Genomic DNA, 22,218 nt, shown 5'->3' on the forward strand with positions numbered 1-22,218 from the left:
TATGTTTCTTCTACTTCTTTGTATGCCTCATAATATCTTATTGGAAACTAGACATCTTGGGTAGGACAAAAAAACTGATGTCATCATTTTTATGCCTGGCAATTGGCATGTCTTTCCTTCAGGGAGACCTTTAGTATGGGGGTTTGGAGTGATGTCGACAGACATGGGACTGGGCTGGAGATAAGCCGTGGCTGTGGTTACCTTCTGTGCGCCACAAGCTGCAAATTCCCGTGGGGACACTTCGTGTTTAGGAGGAGGGTCGCTTTATCAGAGCAATGCCTGTTCCGGCCTGAGCTTTAGGTCTTCCCTTTGTGCCACACATCTCAGAGGGTCTGTTGGAACACTCTGTTGCTATCCTGTCTCTCTCACAGTATTCTGCTGTTACTTATTATTTAAAACGTGCTAATTTAGCAGTGGCAGGGGCATAGAGGGAGTGTATTCTCTATTTTCTATGTTGGTCTGACTGAACCTCAGATGTAGATGTGCACCATGCCCCTGAAATTAGGGGTGGAGGAGTGGCTTTCTCAGTTCTCCTGCCCACCTTTCAGCGGTGGCTGTGCGCCCTGCACCATCCTGCCTCTCCCACAGTATGCTTTTCTTTTTTCCTTGTTCCCAGCTACAGTGAGTTTTCACCAATGGCGGGGGGAAGCATGGCTTGTTGCCCTCCCCCCCCCCGCCCACCTCCTGCGCACACACACACACACACACACACACCCTGCACACAGATCAAGGCTTGTATTCTGTCTAAAAGATTGAGGCGGCAGCGCCTGGGTGGCTCAGTTGGTTAAGATCTGACACTTGATTTCAGCTCAGGTCGTGATCTCAAGGTTGTGAGATCCAGCCCTGCAATGGAGACCCCCATCTGGCCCCACAGTGAGCCTGGGGCAAGCCCTGTGTCGGGCTTGTGCTGGGCTGGAGACTGCTTAAGATTCTTTCCCTCTCCCTCTCCCTCTGCCTCTCCCCTGCCCCCACCTCTCTAAAAAAAAACAAAGAAAGAAAGAGAGAGAGAGAGAGGAAGGAAGGAAGGAAGGAAGGAAGGAAGGAAGGAAGGAAGGAAGGAAGGAAGGATGGATCCAGGAAGAAAGAAAAGAAAGATTGAGGGGGAGAGAATCTAGGGCAAGTTTTTTGCCTCTCCCACAAGGGCTGTTGTAAAGGACGTTACTGAGTTAATGGAGAGAGTGGTGGTATGTACTATAGATGAGATAAAAGTGCCAATGTGAAATATCCTGAAGTTGATGACGGTAGCAGAGTTTCGTAAGAAAATAACCTTATTCTTAGGAAATCTATGCCAAAGTATTAGTAGGTAAAGGGGCATGGGGCATGAAGCCTACTCTCAAATGACTCAGGATAGATAGAGAATAATCAAGCAGATGTGGCAACATGTTAAAAATGGGTGAATTCAAGTATAAAAGAGTTTTCTGCATCATAAAACTGCAACTTTTCTGAAAATTTGAAGGCATGGCAAAATTAAAAGTTTTTTAGAAGAATCAGTTTGTTCCACTCAGGATGTAGAGAGAGCTCATCCTTAACACACACACACACAAAGGCCGACTAACTTCAAACTCACAATGTTTTTGAAGCCATCGGAAAGCTGCAGTTGCACAACCACCCAGTAGCCCAACATCTAAGGAGCCTCAAGCACCTTCAGGGCGAGGGAGGCTCAGCCACTCCCTTACCTGGGGTGCATGTAACACCTGTAGGAAGAACTTGGCTGCAACCATTGATGGACTGATGAAGGGCCAAGTGTGAGTTGATGGGACAATGTTGAAGCTTGCTGGCTGGCATTCAGCTGATCCTTTCATTCAGGCTCTCAAGAAGGAAAAAACAGAGTTAAACCCCAACGAATTTTCTAGAACTCTGGGGTTAGAAATAGCAGATGCAGTCCCTCCACTGCAGGGAAGGAGGGCACTGTCACTAGAACCAGGAGATGGAAGGGGTGCAGTGTGGAGAGAGCTCCTGATGGGAAATGAGATTTTCTGTCTGGGGATGGAGGCAGAGGAGGTGACCCATAGAAAGGGAGCTTGGGGGGCAGGGTGGGGGAATGCCCAGAATTCATTCTCTTCCTTCCTCCCACTAATCTCCTGCTGGCCTCTCCCCAGTGGCTGAACCCAGAGAGCCAGGGAGCCGGTTGACATAGGCTGCCTCCTGGGGCGTGCAGGACGCGGCGGGGAGGGGGTGTGCAGTCTGGGAGCAGGAGCCGACAGAAGCTGTCTATTGTACCTGCCAAGCTGGCAGGTGGTAGCCGAAAAGCACAGAAATTAGATGTTTGGAGTCCTCAGTGCTTCTTATTAATCACATGCCTTTGGGCAAACTCCTTTCTCTCTCTGATCCTGTTTGTGCATTTATAAATACTAAGAGCCCTGCCTTCCTGCAGGATGGTTGTGGGTTTTAAATAAGATAAAGTGTGTATGTGAAGTGCTTGGCCCCCAGTTAGTTTTCAATAACTTAAAACTTAAAAAAAATTTTTATAGTGATCATTGTTCTAATTGTTAGCATATGAAAATCTTAGTCTCTCCCTGTGGAGATGTCCAAGAGATCGGGAAATCCTACAATGTCAATGAATGAAGAAGTTAAAATGGGAGAGACTGGTGGAGCGTTATCAGGAATATTCACATGCCCCTACCTTTCAACCCGGTAAATTCCACTCAGGTATTTATCATGACGAAATATCATTTGAAAAGTAAATCCTGAGATGGTCCATAATCTTGGCTCTCCAGGCAGAGAGATCTAGACGGGAATTCCAGTTCTGTCACTAGTCATATGACTTCGGGTAAGTTACCAGCTTCTCTCAGCCTTTCCTTATCCTTCTATAAAAGGGGCATGAAAATAGTACCTGCTGGATAATTCTTGTAAGAATGTATGTAAAAACTTAAGACAGAGCCTGGCCCGCGTAAAACAATAAGCATTAGCACTTTTACTTACAGTAGTGGAAAATAGGATGCCCTAAGTATTTCAAAATAGGAAAATGGTCAATTTATGGAATGAAATAGTATGCAACCATTAAAAATGACGTTTTAGGAAAATTATCTTCACGGCCTGTTGTAGGCAAAGATATTTATTTATTTATTTGAGAGAGAGAGAGAAAACTCGAGGGGGGTGGGGCAGAGAGAAAATCTCAAGTAGGCTCCATGCCCAGTGCAGAGCCCAACATGGGGCTCGATCTCACAACCCTGAGATCTTGACCTGAGCCGAAATCAAGAGTTGGAGGCTTAACTGACTGAGTCACCCAGGCGCCTGTAGGCAAAGATTTTTTTAAACGGGATACAAAGAGCTCTCAATATCTAAATGGAGAGGGTACTCCATGTCTTTACCAGGGAAGTGCAAATTAAAATCACAATGAGAAACCGTGACATACTCAGGAGAATGACTAAAATTAGAAAGACTGACAATGTGAAAGAAGAAAAAATTGACTGACAATGTCAAGTGTTGGTGAGAATGGGAATAATGAACTTTCGTCTGGTGCTGGTGGAACCGTAATCAGTATATCACTTTACAAAATGGTTTGGTGATCTCTACCAAAGCTAAACGCACATTTATCATATGACATAGCAATTCTACTTCTGGATGTATGCCCAAGAGAAATGGGCACTTTCTGTCCACAAAGAGACAGGTACAAGAATGTATAATACAGGTACTCTTAATAGCCCTATATTGGAAGAAAATGCTGATGTGCATTCATAATAAAATAAACAAGGAATGTTGATATCTTCATACAGTGGGATCAAGTGCAGCAGTAAAAAAGAATAGACTACCAGAACACTCAAAAACACAGGTAAATCTAGAGCAAATATTTCATGAAGAAGTCAGCTACAAAAGATTACTTGCAATGTGGCTCCACTTAAATCAAGCTCAAAAATAGGCAAGATTGGAGGGGGCAAAAGTAGTGGAAGTGTTTTCTGTACACCTGTGGATGATGGTTATGCAGGTATACACATAAGTCAAAGTTCATCAATCTGTACACTTAAGATCTGTGTATTCGTTGAGCGTAAGAAATATCGCAATAAACAAGTAAATGAAAAGGGAAAAAATGATGTTTACAAGGAATTCTAATGGCATGGGGAAAAGATCTGGTATAATGCCAAGTCAGAATCAAAATATTGGGGCGCCTAGGTGGCTCAGTCGGTTAAGCGTCTGCCTTCCACTCAGGTCATGATCTCAGGGTCCTGGGATAGAGCCCCGCATTGGGCTCCCTGCTTATCAGGGATCCTGCTTCTCCCTCTCCCTCTGCCCCTCCCCGTTTGTTCTCTCTCTCTCTCTCAAATAAATAAAATCTTAAAAAAAAAAAAGAATCAAAATATTGTATAGAGAATAAACACAACATTACCTTAAATATTACAATGAACCACTGGAGGGAAATACACCGAAGGCTAACAGTGGGTCTCTCTGAGGGTGGGATTAAATGTTTTCTTTATGCTTTTCGCTGTCTTCAGAATGTTCTTCAATAAGTATTTGTTACCTTTATAATTAGGAAAAAAAAATCTTAAGAAGTTAAAATGCCTTTTTAAAATTAAAAATTTTTAAATTTTAAAATTAAAAGGAAAGAAAAGAAATAGCCTGGCAAAACAGCATTTATCTGAAATGCTTTAAATATTGCTGTAATTGCCTGATTTTGAAGCTTTAAACATAATCTTAAAATAGGTCATATGTTCAATAACTTTGAATTGCTTCATTTGCTCTTATTCTTTTATATCATAGGCAAGAATCAAAGTAATAAATGGTTCTACAGTTAAGTAGTCACATGTATTCAAGACTGAAAGGATCTCATTTTGCATTTTTTGTTAGAGATATGCTCCTGTTTCATTTTGGTAATTAATGTGCAAAGCTGAATTAAAGACGCCCCGTTGGCTTTTAAACATTTCGATGGAACTCCCATCTCTTAATGATACCTCGTGTCTCCTCACCTTTGAGGGGGTAGGTTCTGAGTACTCAGTCATCAGAGATGAAGTGGGCGATTGTGGTTGGAGAAAGCCAAGTCTAGGGGATGCAGGAGCCTGTCACGCCTTCTTGAACCCTGCCTGGGGCGATGCACTCAGTCTTCTCGGATTGTCTGGTTTCTTACCAAAATGTTCCCAGTAAATCAGAGCATGTGGCAGAGCCCGTCAGACCTGTGGTGGCCTTAAAATCCAACCCCATGCTGGTCACCTTGTTGCTCTCCTGCTAACTATCCCCCAAATGGCGACAAACTCAGGCCCACCAGCTGGAGGAAAGGACCCCTGTCGTTAAAACTACGGCAAGAAGACAGGAAGGACTGCTGTCTTCTAACAGTCACTGATTCACTCGACAAACAATTACAGAGCCCATTTTCCAGGCTCAAGGTGCTGGGGATAGGTCAGATCATGGGCTGCACTGTGTCCCCCCAAAATTCACATGTTGAAACCCTAACTCCCAGTTCCCCAGAATGTGACAGTGTTTAGAGTCAAAATTACTTTGAAGCAGTAATTGAGTTAAAAGAGGTCGTTAGGGTGGGCTCTATTCCAGTAGGACTGGTGTCCCTCTAAGAAAGGAAGATTTGGATACAGACACCAACAGAGGCACTTAGTGTGAAGACCTGGGAGAAGACAACCATCTCCAAACCAAGGAGAGGCCTGGAACAGACTCTTCCCTCGTGGCCCTTACAAGAAACCGACCCTGCTGACACGTTGATCTCAGACTGTCAGCCTCCTGAGCTGAGAAAATCAACTTCTGCTGCCTAAGCCTCCAGTCTGTGGTACTTTGTTATGCCAGCCCTAGGGAAATTAATACGGAAGGAGGAAGATACAAGGTCCCTACCCTCCTGGAATTTGCTTAAAAAAAAAAAAAAGAGAGAGAGAGAAAACAAAAAACTTTTTTTTTTTTTTAAAGATTTCCACATTTTATTTTATTTTTTTTTAAAGATTTTATTTATCTGACAGAGAGAGACACAGTGAGAGAGGGAACACAAGCAGGGGGAGTGGGAGAGGGAGAAGCAGGCTTCCCGCAGAGCAGGGAGCCTGATGCGGGGCTCGATCCCAGGACCCTGGGATCATGACCTGAGCCAAAGGCAGACACCCAACAACTGAGCCACCCAGGCGCCCCAAACAAAAAACTTATTATGGTTGTGTTCATCACACATTAAAGAGAACGGCATAGTGAAGCCCAAGGTGCACATGACCTAGCTTTCACAATTAGCAACCAATGGCCAATCTCTTTCTTATAGAAGTATAGAAATACTTCTCCATTCCCTCTGCATCTCCACTCATTATTTTAAAACAAATCCCAACGATCATCTTATTTCATCTGTAAATTGTTCCAAATGTATATCTAAGAGAGAAAATCTCTTTTAAAAACAGAACAATTATACCATGATCATATATTTAAAGCTAATGATAATTCATTAATCTCTAATATCCAGTGTTCAAATTTCTGATTGTTCATCAATAGTTTTTTTTTTTTTTTTACTTGATATGTTGGAATCATGATCCAAACAAATTCTACCTACACCAATTGGTTGCTAGATCTTTTAAGTCTTTTTTAATTTCTGAATATCCCCCCCCCCTTTTTTTTTTTTTTGCTACTTACACGTGTTGTTGAAACCAAGTCATTTATCCTGTAGAATTTCCCAGATTCTGGTTTTGGCTGATTGCATCCCTGTGGCATCATCTACCATATTCTTCTATTCCTTCTTTCTTATAAACTGGTAGTTGGGTCTAGAGGCTTGATAAGATTTAGCTTCCTTATTTGACAAGAACACTTCAAAGGAGGTACTGTGAGTTTCCTATTATATCACATCATGAAGCATGTAATGTTTGGTTATCTGGTTTTTTGATGATATAAGATTGATCAGTGGCTTCAGGCATATTGTCCTGATCCATTATTATAAAGTTTTTATGAGATTGTAGAGGAAAATATGTTTCTGCACCGTTGGGGCTTTCTTTTTTCCTGACCCGAGAGCCAGTTTAGAAGGCAATTTGTGGCTGATCAGATAGTGAGAGCATTCCTAAGAGATCTTCCTAACTCTGGTGGTAGGAGGCCCAGGGCCTTGGAGAGATCTCTGAGTTGTAAAACTAGACACACTGGCCTTATCTTTCCCCTCAGAAATTTATTCTCATACCAAAAGGTTAGGGCGAGGATCTCTTCCATCTGATCCCCAAGGACCCTTGGAGAGATCTCTGAGTTGTAAAACTAGACACACTGGCCTTATCTTTCCCCTCAGAAATTTATTCTCATACCAAAAGGTTAGGGCGAGGATCTCTTCCATCTGATCCCCAAGGACACTTTCAGGAGGTGATGAGCGGAAAGTGATGTGTTTGCCCTTCAGAAACAGAAGAAATACATATTTCTCTATATCTCACCTCTGGGGTGAACCTCCTAGTGGTGTGGGGCATTTTTTTTTCCAGCGGGCTCTCGCCAGACACTCTGTGGGGGTTGCTGAGCATGAGAGAATAGTGCTACAGTATTCCTCTGGCTGATGATCTTGCTGTGAGTATAAAAAGAAATCTGCCTCTGAACCAAAAACCTCATGTGCACATCCAGGACAAAATTAATAAAAATGAATATTTAAAACCTAGCAGTTCCCTGCTGGCCTTTTACCCTAATGCTTTTTTTAGCAGTTACTGTTGACCACTGCCTAGACACATTATTTCATTAAGGGTTGCAAAATGGCAATCTTCTAGTTGTACCATTTATTTTACATTTAAGAGCGTAAATCTTATAAAGGAGAAATTTCTCTAACTATAGGGTTACTTTGAAATACATTTCATACAGGAAAAGCAGGGAAAATGATTCCTTCCAATTATTTACCAATTTCTAGCATCCTCCCAAGGTGATCAGTGGGGTTTTCCAAAAGTATAATTACAAGCACATGGATTTAATAATTTTATGTATTTCAACCTACTGCAGGCATTTTTTTTAAAGATTTTTTAAAAAAAGATTTTGCTCATTTATTTGACAGAGAGACACAGCGAGAGAGGGAACACAGCAGGGGGAGTGGGAGAAGGAGAAGCAGGCTTCCTGCTAAGCAGAGAACCTGATGTGGGGCTCGATCCCAGGACCCTGAGATCATGATCTGAGCCAAAGGCAGACGCTTAACTGACTGAGCCACCCAGGGTCCCCTACAGCAGGTGTTACTAAGTGCAAATTACTCATCTTTGCCCAGTGAAATCCTTTAAGGTGGCTCCTGAGAACTTTGACAAGACTCTAGCAGCCCTTGTTTTCTGTTATGAAAGATGTTTCTGGTTCATCCTGTATATGTCATATCCCAGACCTGAAATCACCTATTTCTTCATAGAGACCTAGTTCCTTTTAGTGAGAAATGGTCTTTAAAGACTCCAGTCTGAGTGTTAGAGGTGTTTATTGCTACTGAGTTGCTTATTGCTTTTTATACCTTTTAGCGGACAGAATTGAGGAATATGTTTTTAAGAGTGAATCATGATTTCATGTTGCTATTTCCAAACTTAAGATCACAGAAATTTTACTCAACTTCTTTGACTTTATATTTTTTTTTTTCGTGTGTGCCGAAAATCTAAATTCTTAATAATATTAACACATTTGCTTATTTGCTCGGATAATAGCTTACAAAATACACTAATAATATTATTAAAAGTATGATTATTGAGTTCTGTGTAATTTTGTGTGTGTGCACAATTCTTTGATGTTAGAATCTACCTTTCCAGTGAGATACAAATTACTGTGTTTTATCTATTTTATTTCTTTTGAAGTTTTCATTTTAACTCTAGTTAGTTAGCATACAGTGTTGTATTAGTTTCAGGTGTACACTATAGTGATTCAATAATCCCATACATCACTTGGTACTCATCATGACAAGTGCACTCCTTAATCTCCATTACCTATTTCACCCATCCCCTTATCCCTCTCCCCCAAATTACTGTGTTTTAAAGTCACATTACTACCTGTTAGATTATATGGTTAAACCATCAATCAGATGTATCGTTAGATTTGTTTCATTTTTCTTTTTTCTTTTTATTGATTTTTTCATTTTGTGTTACAGTTGCACATTTATATAGTTCCAAAGTCAAAACCTTAAAACAAGATACACTCAGCCAAATATAGTTTTCATGTCTCTTTATTTCCTCCCTCCCCTGTAAGTAATAATTTTCAATAGATTTTCATTTATTATTTATTTTAAAAATTTTATGCAAAAATGTGTAAGCTGAAATGGGCCTCAAAGATATCCATATCCTAAGGAACCTGTGAATGTTACCTGACAGGGTGAAAATAAACATTGCAGATGTGATTAAGTTAAGGCTTTTGAGATGGGGAGATTAGCCTGCATTATCACCCAGGTGGGCCCGAAGTATAATCACAAGGATCCTTATAACAGGAAGGCAGAGGGATACTTGATATACACAGAAGGTGGTGTGAGGATGAAAGCAGAGACGGGAGACACGTGCTCTGAAGATGAAAGAAGGGGTCACAAGCCACGGCAGCGACTAGGAGGTGAAAAAGGCAAGGAACTGAATTCTCCCCTCCGGAAGGAACCAGTCATACCAGCACCTTGATTTTAGCCCCACAAGACTCCTTTCAGAACTGTGGCTTCTAGAACAAATTTATGTTGTTTTCAGCCACTAAATCTGTGGCGATTTATTATAGCAGTAAGAAGAAATTAAGTATGTGTGCATAGCCAATTCAATATATACGTGTACTATTGCTGTGATCACTTATGGGCACAGGAGGGAACGGGATGGAGAGGGGCAGGGATGGGAAGCTAGACTTGACTGAAGATGTCTTGTCTTATGGTTTTGATTTTGGAACCATGCACAAACACACACTGTTCTGCACCTTGACTTTGTTCACTCAGTGCCATATCCTGGTGATCCCTCTAGAACAGTTTATAAAGATCCTCCTCATACCTTTGTATGGCTGTATTGTGCTCCACAGCATGGACGTACTATACGTTCTTCATTCCAGTTCCCTCTTTATACAAAACTGGGCTGTTTCCAGGCTCTTGCTACTTATTACAAACAGTGCTGTAATTCACAGCTTTATGCTTGTGATATGGCGTATTTTTGTCGGTATATCTGTGTGAACGTTTCTTAGAAGAGGGATTGCTGGGTCAAAGGTCACAGCGCACGCACTTTTGTTGGATATTCCAGATTCTCCATCCCTTTCTTGGTGGTTATACCTTCTCTTGCATTCCAACCAGAAAGCGTGAATATGTTAGCTCTTCCATTGCCTCCTCAAGAAAATACCTTTTCCAATTTTTGGATTTTTTTTGTCAGTCTGGCCAGGAGAAAAGGTATCATGGTTCTAATGAATAATTCTGTTATTGTGAGAAAGACTGAACATCTTCCCAAATGTTGAAGGACCATGCATTTCTCTTTTTGGGAAATGCCTTCTTATCTAGCCCATCTTTCCCGCAGGGTCATTGGTCTTCTTTCCCTTAGTATTTTAGAATGAACTTATTTTGAAGAGGGAGGACAAACAAGTAAACATGATAGGTGAGTAAGAGGCATTTGACTCATGATAAATTGAAGAAGAGAATGAATAGGCTGACAGAACAGAGGTGACAGGGTAAGGTAACTTCTTTAGCTGGAGAAGTCAAGGAAAGTCTCTTGGAAGAAATGACTTTTTAGGGGGAAATTTTAAGAGAAGCAGGCAGGTAAAGAGTGGGTGAGTAATTATGTATTAATGTGGTAATGCATATGTTCTTCTTCTAGACATTCCAGCTTCCCAATCCCTTCCATGGGGGTTATACTTTTTGCATTCCAACCAGCAATGCCTGAATTGTGACTCTATAATCGGTTCTGTCTTGGGGAGTTCAGGGCTGACTCATGAGACCCCCATGCCTCTGCCTCTGGAAGTACAGCTGGCTCCCCTTCTTCTGCTGCCATCAGGAGAAGCTTTAACTGCAATTTCTCACTTAGATTTTTCTAAAACATTAGCCCACCACCTTCCAACAGACATGTACCAAATTCTCCATCCTGCTCCCTGCTCCCTGCTCCCTCCACCGGGGAAACAACTTCCAAAGAAGAACCCACCACTAGTTTTACCTGATCTTTTCCCAGCCCTGCTTCTATATCCTAGAAGGGGGTCTTGGGCCAGTGGTTGCTTTTTTAGGTATAGTCTCAGTATGTACAGCCGTGCTGATCTGGCCCCTGTTGTTCTTGACATCAGGAAATGTCTCACTTACCATCCTGTTCTGTACTCAATTTAAGATTCTTCTGCATGCCATATTTTTCAAATTGAAGGTTCAAGCCTGGGAACCAAACCCAGTTCATGCCCAGGTCAACAGACCCCTTCTGTGTGTGCTCAGCCTTCTTTTCTGGGCCTGAGCAGGGACCTGGCTCCAGGGAGAAGTGGGAAGGACCTTGAAAGCAGTCAGTATATGATTCCTTTGCTGGGTCAACTTCCTCCTCCTGACAACTCTAGGATGTTGCTCTTGCAACAGTACTTGAGGAGACTCTGTGGCTTAGCTTCTCAGGACAGCTCATATCCTGAACATCAGTGTGCTCAGACCATGATCTCTGGTTTGATTACCAGGTATGAAGTTAGCCTGATTATTCAGTAACCTTGGTATTGGCTTCTTGTGCTCCCGCTCTGGCTAAGTGTCTCGATGCTGCCTTGGGGGACTCTGCTCAGGACAGTAACCATCATAATGGCTACAGTTGGTCTTTACCGAGTGTGCCACGAACTACTCTAGGTCCTTTTACATACTTAGTCCATTTATTTCTCCCAATAACTGCGAAAGATGGACTACTGAGATGATGCAGAGAGGGTAAGGAACCTGCCCAAGCTCACACAGCACAGATAGTTCAATATCAAAGTTGAGAATAACACTCAGTTCTACTTGATTGCGAAGGACATATTCTTTCCTCTGCAACAGATTCATGACCTTCTGCTCAACAAGAGCTTGGAGGGGATGCTGAGTTCTGGGTGTTTTGGGGACTGTTTTCACAAGCTCTTGCCTGCTCCAGGTGGGCTGGACAATTGCCTGGGGGCAAGTTTTCCAGTTTGTTCCCGCCTTCCCTGGGAGGCATCAGTAGTTCCATCAGTGTGCACAATTCAGCTCCTGTCAATGCCTCTGCATAAGGACAGATTCAACTTGTCCACCCTCACTCAGTAAGCCAGGTACACTCCACGGAGAAAAGTGGACTGATGTATTTGGAATTAACTAAACTGATGACATTATATCTAAAGTCATTCAAAAGTACAACAAAAATAACGTAAAAGAGATATGGCTGTTTAAAAACATTTAAAGACGTTAGAGAATCTGGGGCTGGAGTTTTGCTCCAACTGGCAGTGGCAAGTGGGGAAGGACAAGATGTAGCATGCAGATTTTCTATTTAAAATATAGGGGAGGGACGCCTGGGTGGCTCAGTCGGTTAAGCGGCTGCCTTTGGCCCAGGTCATGATCCCAGGGTCCTGGGATTGAGTCCCACATCAGGCTCCTTGCCCAGCAGGGAGCCTGCTTCTCCCTCTCTCTCCTTCTGCTTGTGCTCTCTCTGTCAAATAAATAAAATCTTTAAAAAAAATAAAATATAGGGGAGAAGTGACTGCTGAAAAGCCTTCTAGCAGCAGGTTGCCATGGTAACACAGGAACACCGATCTGAATTAGACACAGTTACTACAGGTTGGGCTTTACCAGAAGGAAAGGTAATCTTGCGTGTGAAGCGGGAGAGGGAGAGGGGGGAGAGAGTGTAGGGCTGAGAAGGAGGGAAGGAGGGAAGGCAGGGGAAGCGCTGAGGAAAAGGAAGAGGTGGAGGGAAGGGGGCGGGGAGAGGGGTTGGGGACCATATCCAGGAGGGAGGAGAGGGAGGGATTGCTCCAGACTTTTCTTCTTTTTAAAAAATTCCTGTAACTCCAAGTATTAAAGACTGGTCCTGGACCGACAGGTGAGGCCGTTCCCTGCATCTTGGATGGGGTAACTCACTCACTCCACCGGTGGCCACGGCTGGGGCACGCCTGACCTGCTGCCTGGCCTCCGGGACGGGAGCGCCAGCGAGCCTCTTGGATTTTGCTCTAAGTCACCTGCAGCCTGGAGCTGGGCGGGTGTTGGCTAAATGCTGGCTGACACTTCTGGAAGGCTCTCATCCAGAAGCTGCCTGGAGGGAACGGGTCATGCTCTCTCCTGTTTGTTTTGAGCTTTAGAAAAGATAAAGCAAACAAGAAATAAAGAGATGGGTAAGAAGCACTTCCAATCCTCGAAGAGCTAAAATAGCATGAAACCAGTTACCGCCCAAGGGACCGCCAAGCGGCAGGATCCCTGAAGCTCTGGAGGAGGAGGAGGAAAGGAAAGGAGGCAGAACAGTCTCTTAACAGCTATTAACAGGCCAGGTCTAAACGGGGCGCAGGCTTTGGAAAGACAAAAACAAAAACACTTGGGTTCAAGCCACAGAACTACTCGCTATCTATGCCACTGTGGGCCAGTTACTTAACTTCTTAGTCCTTTGCTCTTCTGATCTGCAAAGAACTAAGAGTTGTTCCAGTCTCAGGGGGCTGCTGAGAGGCTTAAAAAGGATAAAGTGTTTAAAACTATTAGCCCTTAAATTATAAGCACTCCATACCAGATAAGTCATGATTGGGTATGTTATTATTACAGTCTATCTGGGGAACCATAATCAGGCCCATGGTGACAAGCAGAATGTCACCGAACCTATGGAGGGCTCCGGGCACACGGCCTTCTGTTTCTCGACTACACAGTTTGAGGTGTTGATGTTTTCTGCATAACAAACCATCCCAAAATGTACTGGCATACAAAAATAAGCATTTATTATTATTATTTTTTAAAGATTTTGTTTATTTGAGAGAGACTGAGAAGGAGCGGGGGAGGGGCAGAGGGAGAGGGAGAAGCAGGCTCCCCGCTGAGCAGGGAGCCCGATGTGGGGCTCAATCCCAGGACCCTGGGATCATGACCTGAGCCGAAGGCAGATGCTTAACGACTGAGCCACCCAGGCCCCTCGTGACTGCTGCGTCTTTACCAAGCTTTATCCCTGCTCTAGTGAGCCCTTCCTCTAGATAAGTTTTGTCGAGATACTCAGTCACAGAATTGTCTCACCTTCTGTCCTCACCTTTTTGTGCAATCCAGGATCCTCTTCAAATAACCCCAAAACCCAAGCTCTACCATAGTTTTTTCTAATACCTTCTTTAGCAGATGCCCCACAGTTCCCCATGGTGAACATTCTCTCCAGTGTGATGAGTAGTAAACCCACTAGGTCAACCACAGGGGTGTGGCTGGTGGCCTTTGGCCACTTGCTTGTCAGTATGAGCACTTTCAGCCCTAACTGCACTTTTTGGACGACTGGGTCTATAAGTCAGAGGTCTCCAGAGAAATGGAACCAATAGAATATATATATATATGTATGTATATATATATATAGACATATAAAAACAAACATATAAAACTATTGACATATAAAAACAAACATTTATTTTATAGATATGATAGCTAGCTATTTATTATAAGGAACTGGCTCACATGATTACAGAAGCTGACAAGTCCCAAGCTCTGTAGTCAACAAGCTGAAGACCCAGGAGATCTGATGGTGGAAGTCCCAGTCCAGAAGCCAGCAGGCTGGATACCCAAGAGGAGCCAATGTTTCAGTTTGAGTCTGAAGGCAGAAGACTGATGTCCCAGCTCAAGGCAATCAGGCAGGAGATGTTTTTTTCCCTTAGTCACGAGAGGGTCAGCCTTTTTGTTCTATTCAGGCCTTCAACTGATTGGATGATGCCCACTCCCATAGAGGGAGAGCCATCTGCTGAGTCAAATGTTAATCTCGTTCAAAAACACCCTCATAGAATAATGTTTGACCAAACATCTGGGCATCCCGATGGCCTGGTCAAGCTGACACATAAAATTAACAATCACACTGGGGTTTAATGTTGGCTGAAGGCCTGAAGAAAGACCTAGATAGAGCCAGCATGCTGAAGGTGTAGACTGGTGAACAAACAGGTGCTGAAACAGGAAGGACCCAGTGCGGCCACTGCGGCCATATATGCCTGTTGCCCTTGCCCCAGAGCACTGTGTTCCAATTTTTGAAAGCTCGTATTAGGGGAAGTTTGGTACAGGGCTCCAGTGAGAGATTGAACGAAGGAAGGAAGGAACGTGCTGGGTTAGAGCACTACCTGCTCAGCCAGATAGACTGGGGGCCTTGGAGGCAAAGGGAGTCTCTAAGGCCAGGAGCCAGAGGTGCCTTTCTTAGGGGTTCTTTGCATAAATAGTCCACACAATGGAAGGAGGCTAAAGAAAGTCAGCTGGGAAATCTGGACAGGACATGGTCATGACCCAGGAGAGTCAAGATTGTCCAACAGGTTGGGGCCACACTCAGGCGTGTGCAGCCTGTACACTAACACGCCGCAGGTGCCCTGTGACTGAATTGAGTGCTCTGCTGGTCATGGTCTTGAAATTCTTAACAGCTTTTAAACAAGCAGCCCCACATTTTTATTTTGTACTGGGTCCCACAAATGATGTAGCCTGTCCTGACCACGTGGTCTGCAGCCCTAAATGGGGAAACCCACGCTAGACGCAGAGAGAGACTGATTTAGGATGGACCTGTGAGTCCCCTCGGTCCAGACATGGTGCCACCAAAGCACCTCTGGCCACTTCGGATCAGGCTGGGATTGAAACTGGCAATTGAAGACCTGCGGCTTTCTTTTTTTTGCAGTTAAATTAGCTCAGTAAATGGAAAAATAGAAATGACAGCCTCTCTCCCCTGAAACTTTAACACCTTGTGCATGGCCGTCCTTCATGCTAAAGGTGGAGGAGGAAGAGGAGACACCTATTGAGGGTGGGGTGGAGCCAGGAAGTGGTCAGTGGATAGAGACGGTCGGGGAGGCTGGCTCCGGGAAGTCCAGGAGGGGAAATGTGTGGGTTGCTGACTTGCCAGGAATTCCATCACAGTTTTCCACATCTCCCCTTGTTACGTCTTTATACCCAGCGTGCGTCTTCAAGATGCAGGAAACAGCAACATTCAAGCGTTCATGGAGACATTTTTAAGTACCTGGATTTAAGGTAGTCAGTGTACTATTACTTGGTCATCTTGAATAGGCATGTTTTTTTCTGCTTGGCTTCATTACCGGATCGCAACAGTATTGCTTTGTACCAGTTTGACGGCACGTGCTATCACGGATTGGTTTTCCCAAGGTTTCCGAGTGAAACTGAATTCTGAGAGCCGACAAACCAACCTGCATGTCTACTTTTGGAACACAACTTGTTTGTAAGCTGGGACTGCGCATGTTTAAAATTAGCAGAATACTGTATTATTACAAGGTCCCAAAGAGAGTCACAAAGCAAGCATGCCCTAAATATATCTTTAGGAGAATTACAGAGGTAACCAGTCTCCATCAGGGCCTCAGTAATTGGCAATGATGACGACAGGGGAAATTTTGGGTACAGGGTGGCTTTATGCAGTTTTCAGAGTGTTTTTATCATTTAAGGCCACGAAACTGTATTTGACTCCATGCCATTCGTGTGAGGTCGCTGGAACCAGCTCTGGTGTCTATTTTGATGGTAGGGAAAACCGAACCCCAGAGAGATTCCCTGGATGGTCTAAAGGCCAAGGGCGTGTGCGAGTGGAAGGAGCCATGGTGTCCCCTGTCACTTTGGGAAGCCAAGGATGCCTCCTTGCTTGGGCAGCCCTCTTCTTTACCATTCTCATCTCTGTTTTCTTTTTTTCTTTCTTTTTTTTTTTAAAGATTTTATTTATTTATTTGAGAGAGAGGGAATGAGAGACAGAGAGCACGAGAGGGAAGAGGGCAGAGGGAGAAGCAGACCCCCTGCCGAGCAGGGAGCCCGATGTGGGACTCGATCCCGGGACTCCAGGATCATGACCTGAGCTGAAGGCAGTCGCTTAACCAACTGAGCCACCCAGGCGCCCTCTTTCTGTCTTTCTTTCTTTCTTTCTTTCTTGGTTTCGTTTTCTTGCTTTCTTTCTTTTTAGGATTTTATTTGTTTATTTGACAGAGAGAGAGTACAGCAGGGGGAGTGGCAGGCAGAGGGAGAGGGAGAAGCAGGCTCCCCATTGAGCAAGGAGCCCGATGCGGGGCTCGATCCCAGGGCCCTGTGATCATGACCCAAGCTGAAGGCAGACACTTAACTGACTGAGCCACCCAGGTGCCCCTGATCTCTGTTTTCATTTGCTTATTTTGTTTTTACTGGTGTGTCCAGACTGAGGGTTTCTGAAAGTAATCTCTACCCACTTTTTCCTTCTTACATTTTCCCTTTGCCCAGTTTCTTGTCTGATCTGGGGTCGGCCCTGTCCTCACTTTCCCTTGCAAGGCAGGCAGCGGGCAGCTGAGTAGCGAGGCCTCCAAGTCAGATCAACTCTTATCTTCCTGAAGTCTATGCTCCTAAGTCAGATCCAGAGAGTCGGGAACAAACTGAAAGCAAGAAGGATTTCCCTGAGGAGGACAGAGTCTCCTGGGCCTGGAGAAAGTTGACCTATTTAGGCTGAACCTGCAGGGGCACAGACAAGAAATGGCTTTATTTTGCCTTCCGTCTTTAAACACACTCAGTTGAATTTCCATTCCTGACTCCTTGCCATCTCAGACTTACTTTTACTTTGAGGGTTGGAAGCATCTAGTGCCATTTAATTTAAAATGTCAACCCCGGGACACCTGGGTGACTCAGTCAGTTGAGTGTCCAACTCTTGATTTCCGCTCGGGTGGTGATCCCGGGGTCCTGGGGTCAAGCCCCACATGGGGCTCCATGCTGGGCATGGAGCTTACTTGGGATTCTCTCCCTCTCCCTCTGCCTCTCCCATTCATGCTCTCTCTCAAATGAATAAATAAATCTTTAAAAAAAATGTGCCCCCCCCCAAGATTTCATCCTAAATCTCTCCCCTCCTCTCAGATGGAAGCGTGGCAAGGAGGAAGTGGTGTGGCCAGTTTCTTTGCTCTGCCCCCGTGGCCCCTACACCTGTCTGCCTCGGCAGCAAGGAAAGGCCACCTCCCTCTTGAGTCACGGACAAGACTTCTCAGTGACCTCTCCCATTGAACGTCTGTCCTCCTCTTTCACCTGGATGTGGACTGAAGGCGTAGGGCTGGTTTAGCCCTCTCTTAGTTGGATGCCCTTGAGGACGAGTGTGTGGAAGGGAAGGCAGGAGATATGGAGAGAGATGCCCACACACAGGGTGCTCCGTGGGGGCCTGAAAGCAGAGAGACTTGCTTCAAACTGCTTGGCATCCTGCATCCTCTGGAGATGGGGCTGTGCCCTAAATCTATCCTTAGGAGAATTCCCAAGGTAACCAATCTGTTCGGAATTTGAGCCCTTTCCCAGAGAGGCAAGGCTGGCAACTGGAGGCCATAAGCCAGACCCAGTGGCAGGGACAACGTCTTGTTTAGCATGGTGCTGTAAGCAATCTGAATGTCATTCCAGTTTGCTGTCACCCTGGTGCTCTTTAGAGTCTGGCCCTAGAGGGCCCCACTCATGTCTACTCACATCTGGATCCTGGATGCCCGGAGCCTGTGACTCCGCTTGGGAACCTGGACCACAGGCTATGTTGACCCACATGCCTGCTCCCCGATGCTGCAGAGAGACCCAGTCCCGAAGAGGCCATTTGGGGGCAGAGGACAGGAGCTAGTTCGCCCCACCACATGTACACCCTGGTGCTTTGTAACCTGGGAAGGAGGAGGGCATGCCAGGAGGGAGAGCTCATGTTCTTCACCAGCCAGGAAGATTTGGGGATGGGAACCATCAATTAATTTATTGCTTAAAAAAAAAAAAATCAAGCGACTTTTCTTTCCGTACTTGAGTTGCTCAGAGAAAAAAACAAAAAGGTAGAAGTAACAATTTATCAAGTTATCTTATTTCTCATATCATCTTTCATCCATCCTTTCAAACATCTATTTTTGTGATCATCTTCACTATTACTGACAGTCACTGCTTTTAATGAATGGATTTGTTTATCCATTCATTAAAGCCAGGCACCCGCCACCTGCCTGTGATTGGGACTTAGGACAAAACCAAACAAACCATCAAAAAATAAAAATAATGGGGCGCCTGCGTGGCTCATCAGTTGAGCATCCGGCTCTTGATTTCAGCTCAGGTCATGATCTCAGGGTTGTGAGATCGAGGCTCGTGTCAGGCTCTGCACTGGGCATGGACCCTGCTTGAGATTCTCTCTCTCCCTCTCCCTCTGCCCCTCTCTCCACCCCTTTCTTCCTCTCTAAAAAAAAAAAAAAGCTTCTCTGTCCTAGATGCATCCAAAGCCAGAGGAAGGAAAACATATGATTCTCAGAAACACACCTTGGCCACAAGCAGACACATCCTAAATCCCAGCCAATCTGCTTCTTGAACTGGAGGTTGTTCATTGAATAGCACCTCAATGTGATAGGGATGAACTGGCCCAATGGCCACTCTCCCTGCACCCCCAGCTTCCCGTCAGAGGGAGATGGGGGACAGAAAGCATTGAATCAGAACTAGTACCACCCTGCCTGGGCAACAGAGAGAGCCCCTGTAAACGCTGGTTGCGTGTGTATACGTGTATGTATGCGTGTATGAGAGTATATGTGTCTGTGTCTGTGTTATGGATACACAGGTGCATGAGTAAGTATGTGCATATAATGTGTAATGTGTGTGTATATGTGTATGAATGCATGTGTGATATGTGGGTATAGGTAGGCATGTATTTTGTGCATGGATGTGTATGTGTGCATGCATTTTGTGTGTGTGTGTGTGTGTGTGTGTGTATGAAAGATTTGACGCCAAGCCTTGGGAAGAAGTGGGTGGTGGAGAGCAAAATGCTTCTCAGTCCTGAGTCACAAAAATGCAGACTGGGGCAGGGCTGTGGGGGCATTATGGCCATTAGCGAAGACTGGGTCTACACCAATAGGAGCAGCATTGTCTCTTTTTCTGTGGGATTAGACCTGGTGGCCTCTGAGAAGATGATACTTCTTTCTACGCACTGAGCATCCTTGAGGGGCCAATGTCCAGCTCTCAGCACTTCCGGAGGGCCTTGCTGGGCACTCTGCCGGCAGTAAAGCACAGAAGGGAACCTGGGTGGGAACCCTGGCTGAGAAGGGTTGCCTGCTCAAGAGGCCTGATGGAGGATCTCGTGTGCAAGGGGTCATGAACCCAGGGCGGGGAGAGAGGGATCAGAAATCATTTGCAGGCTTCAAAAGGCTGCCATCCAATGGGGCAAAGGAACACTGGGGCTGCTGGAACCTTCAGCTTTGCTCCTCATTCATCGGGATACTGTCTGAAACTGCCTGACTCATAGGGAATGTTAACACAATAACACCGACCATAATGCTATTGGGGGGTGGGCAGGGCTCTCCAAAATTTAGTGTCGTAGAACACAGGGTCAAGTCACAAGGAAATAACCAAGTGGTCGGAGCGGCCTGTACAGCCAACTGACAGCTACTGACCCTGGCTGAGATTCATGCAGGGTGCATTCCTGGCTTGGGGGAGGGGTTAACGTGTCCTCAGACACCCTGGCCTGGCAGAGGCTGGGGTGGGCGGGGTGGGCAGGGAATCTGGGAGGGGCAAGGAGCTCAGTTCCTCACAGGCACTTCTGTGGGATAACCATGATTTTCTGTGCGAGCCCCAGAGCTACCCCAAAGCCTGTGTCCATGACAGACAATAAGATTCTACTTCCTGTTTGCTCCCTGAACTGTCACACGTCACTCTGTGGGAAGGGAGAAAGGAACACACGTCTTTTCCCTGTTTTCCCTCCATGAGACAAAAAAATGCAGCATCTGATTTCTGCAAGGCATATCACAGCATGGGGAGGAAGTGAGTCACACCACTATCATGGGGCAGTCTTCGTTCATAATTTGGTGACCTTGGTCAGGTGAGGTGACCTGTAGGAAGGCCCGTGTGAGTTATTAATGGCATCCCCTGCATGTCTTCTTCCAAGTGAGAGGTTGTCTCTTTGCCTTTGTAGCCTGCAGGGACATCATGAAATTAAGGAGCCCAAAGCATAGCAGGTCCAGGGACAAGGGAGGGGGAGAGACCCAGTGGATACATGGGGCTACAAGTCCCCTCCAAAAGACTGAGCAGAGGATGGATGAAAATGCATGTGACATGTTGCGCACAGGTCCTGGCCTGCAGGATATGCCCAGGACATTGAATGCCTGAGGACTTTTGCAGGCTTGGTTCTCAGGCTGAACCTTGCCCTCCCCTACACACCAACTGGCTGAGCAGAGTGGAATGGAGTTGTTTATACTGGTGGCATAAAATCACAACTCGACTTCCCTTTACCCTTCATGGAGAAAGAGGGAAAGAGTTTAGATTCCAATTTTTAAGATTCCCATTCCAAACTTCAGGTGCCATTTAAAACACATTTCAAAACAACTCTGACAGTATTTACTCCTTTTATAGTAATTTTACAATCTTAAGACTTTAATTAAAAGACACTGAACAGGTGAAGCAATCTTGAGAAAGAAAAAGCCGGAGGCATCACACTTCCTAATTTCAAACTATATTATAAAGCTTCAGTAATCAAAACTGTATGGTATTGGCATAAAAACAGATACATAGATCAATGAAACAAAACAGACAGCCCAGAAATAAACCCACGCATATATAGCCAATTAATTTATGACAAAGGAGGCAAGAATCTACAATGGGGAAAGGGCAGTCTCTTCAATAAATGGGGCTGGGAAAACTGGACAGCCACATGCGAAAGAATGAAACTGGACCACTTTCTTACACCGTACACAAAAATAAACTCAAAATGAATGAAAGACTTGAGCATAAGACCTGAAACCATAAAACTCCTAGAAGAAAATATGGGCAATATGCTCCTTGACATTGTTCTTGGCAATGATTTTTTGGATTTGACAGCAAAAGCAAAGGCAATAAAAGCAAAAATGAACAAGTGGGACCACATCAAAGGAAACCATCAACAAAATGGACCTTGTGGGCTTGTTTGGAGGTTGTAACAGAGGATTGCCACTACTTTTATACCCCTGACCCAAGAATGACCCTCCTCGGGGCGCCTGGGTGGCTCAGTTGGTTAAGTGACTGCCTTCGGCTCAGGTCATGATCCTGGAGTCCCGGGATCGAGTCCCGCGTCGGGCTCCTTGCTCAGCGAGGAGTCTGCTTCTCCCTCTGACCCTCCCCACCTCATGCTCTCTCTCTCTCTCATTCTCTCTCTCTCTCTCAAATAAATAAATAAAATCTTTAAAAAAAAAAGAATGACCCTCCTCTCTTCAGGAGGGACACATGGAGGGGTGAGGGAGGAAGGGCACACCTGCCCAGCCAGCCAGATCAGCCGAATCAACCCTGGTGACCACTGGGGTGACAGATGTCCCAGCCAGATTGCCCTTGCATCCACATCAACAAAATGAAAAGGCAACTTA

The 22,218-nt window shown here is 45.0% G+C and overlaps 1 protein-coding gene and 1 long non-coding RNA gene across 3 annotated transcripts in view; one reads left to right on the forward strand and one right to left on the reverse strand.

Moving 5' to 3' along the window:
- Positions 1 to 22,218, forward strand: part of LOC118533873 (zinc finger and SCAN domain-containing protein 30) — a 508,183-nt gene that overhangs the window by 297,870 nt on the left and 188,095 nt on the right. The window lies entirely within an intron of this gene.
- Positions 1 to 22,218, reverse strand: part of LOC118533882 (uncharacterized) — a 146,264-nt gene that overhangs the window by 18,390 nt on the left and 105,656 nt on the right. Inside the window, exons 5-6 of one of the 2 annotated variants that reach the window (XR_004916409.2) lie at positions 4,325 to 4,456; positions 1,677 to 1,809 (exon numbers count right to left, since the gene is read on the reverse strand). The exons of the other annotated variant lie outside the window; for it this stretch is intronic. This is a non-coding gene — a long non-coding RNA (uncharacterized LOC118533882). The remainder of the gene's footprint in view (positions 1 to 1,676; positions 1,810 to 4,324; positions 4,457 to 22,218) is intronic. 2 annotated transcript variants of the gene reach the window in all.

Source organism: Halichoerus grypus, chromosome 13 (genome assembly GCF_964656455.1).
Source record: "Halichoerus grypus chromosome 13, mHalGry1.hap1.1, whole genome shotgun sequence".
NCBI classification, from domain to species: Eukaryota; Metazoa; Chordata; class Mammalia; order Carnivora; family Phocidae; genus Halichoerus; species Halichoerus grypus.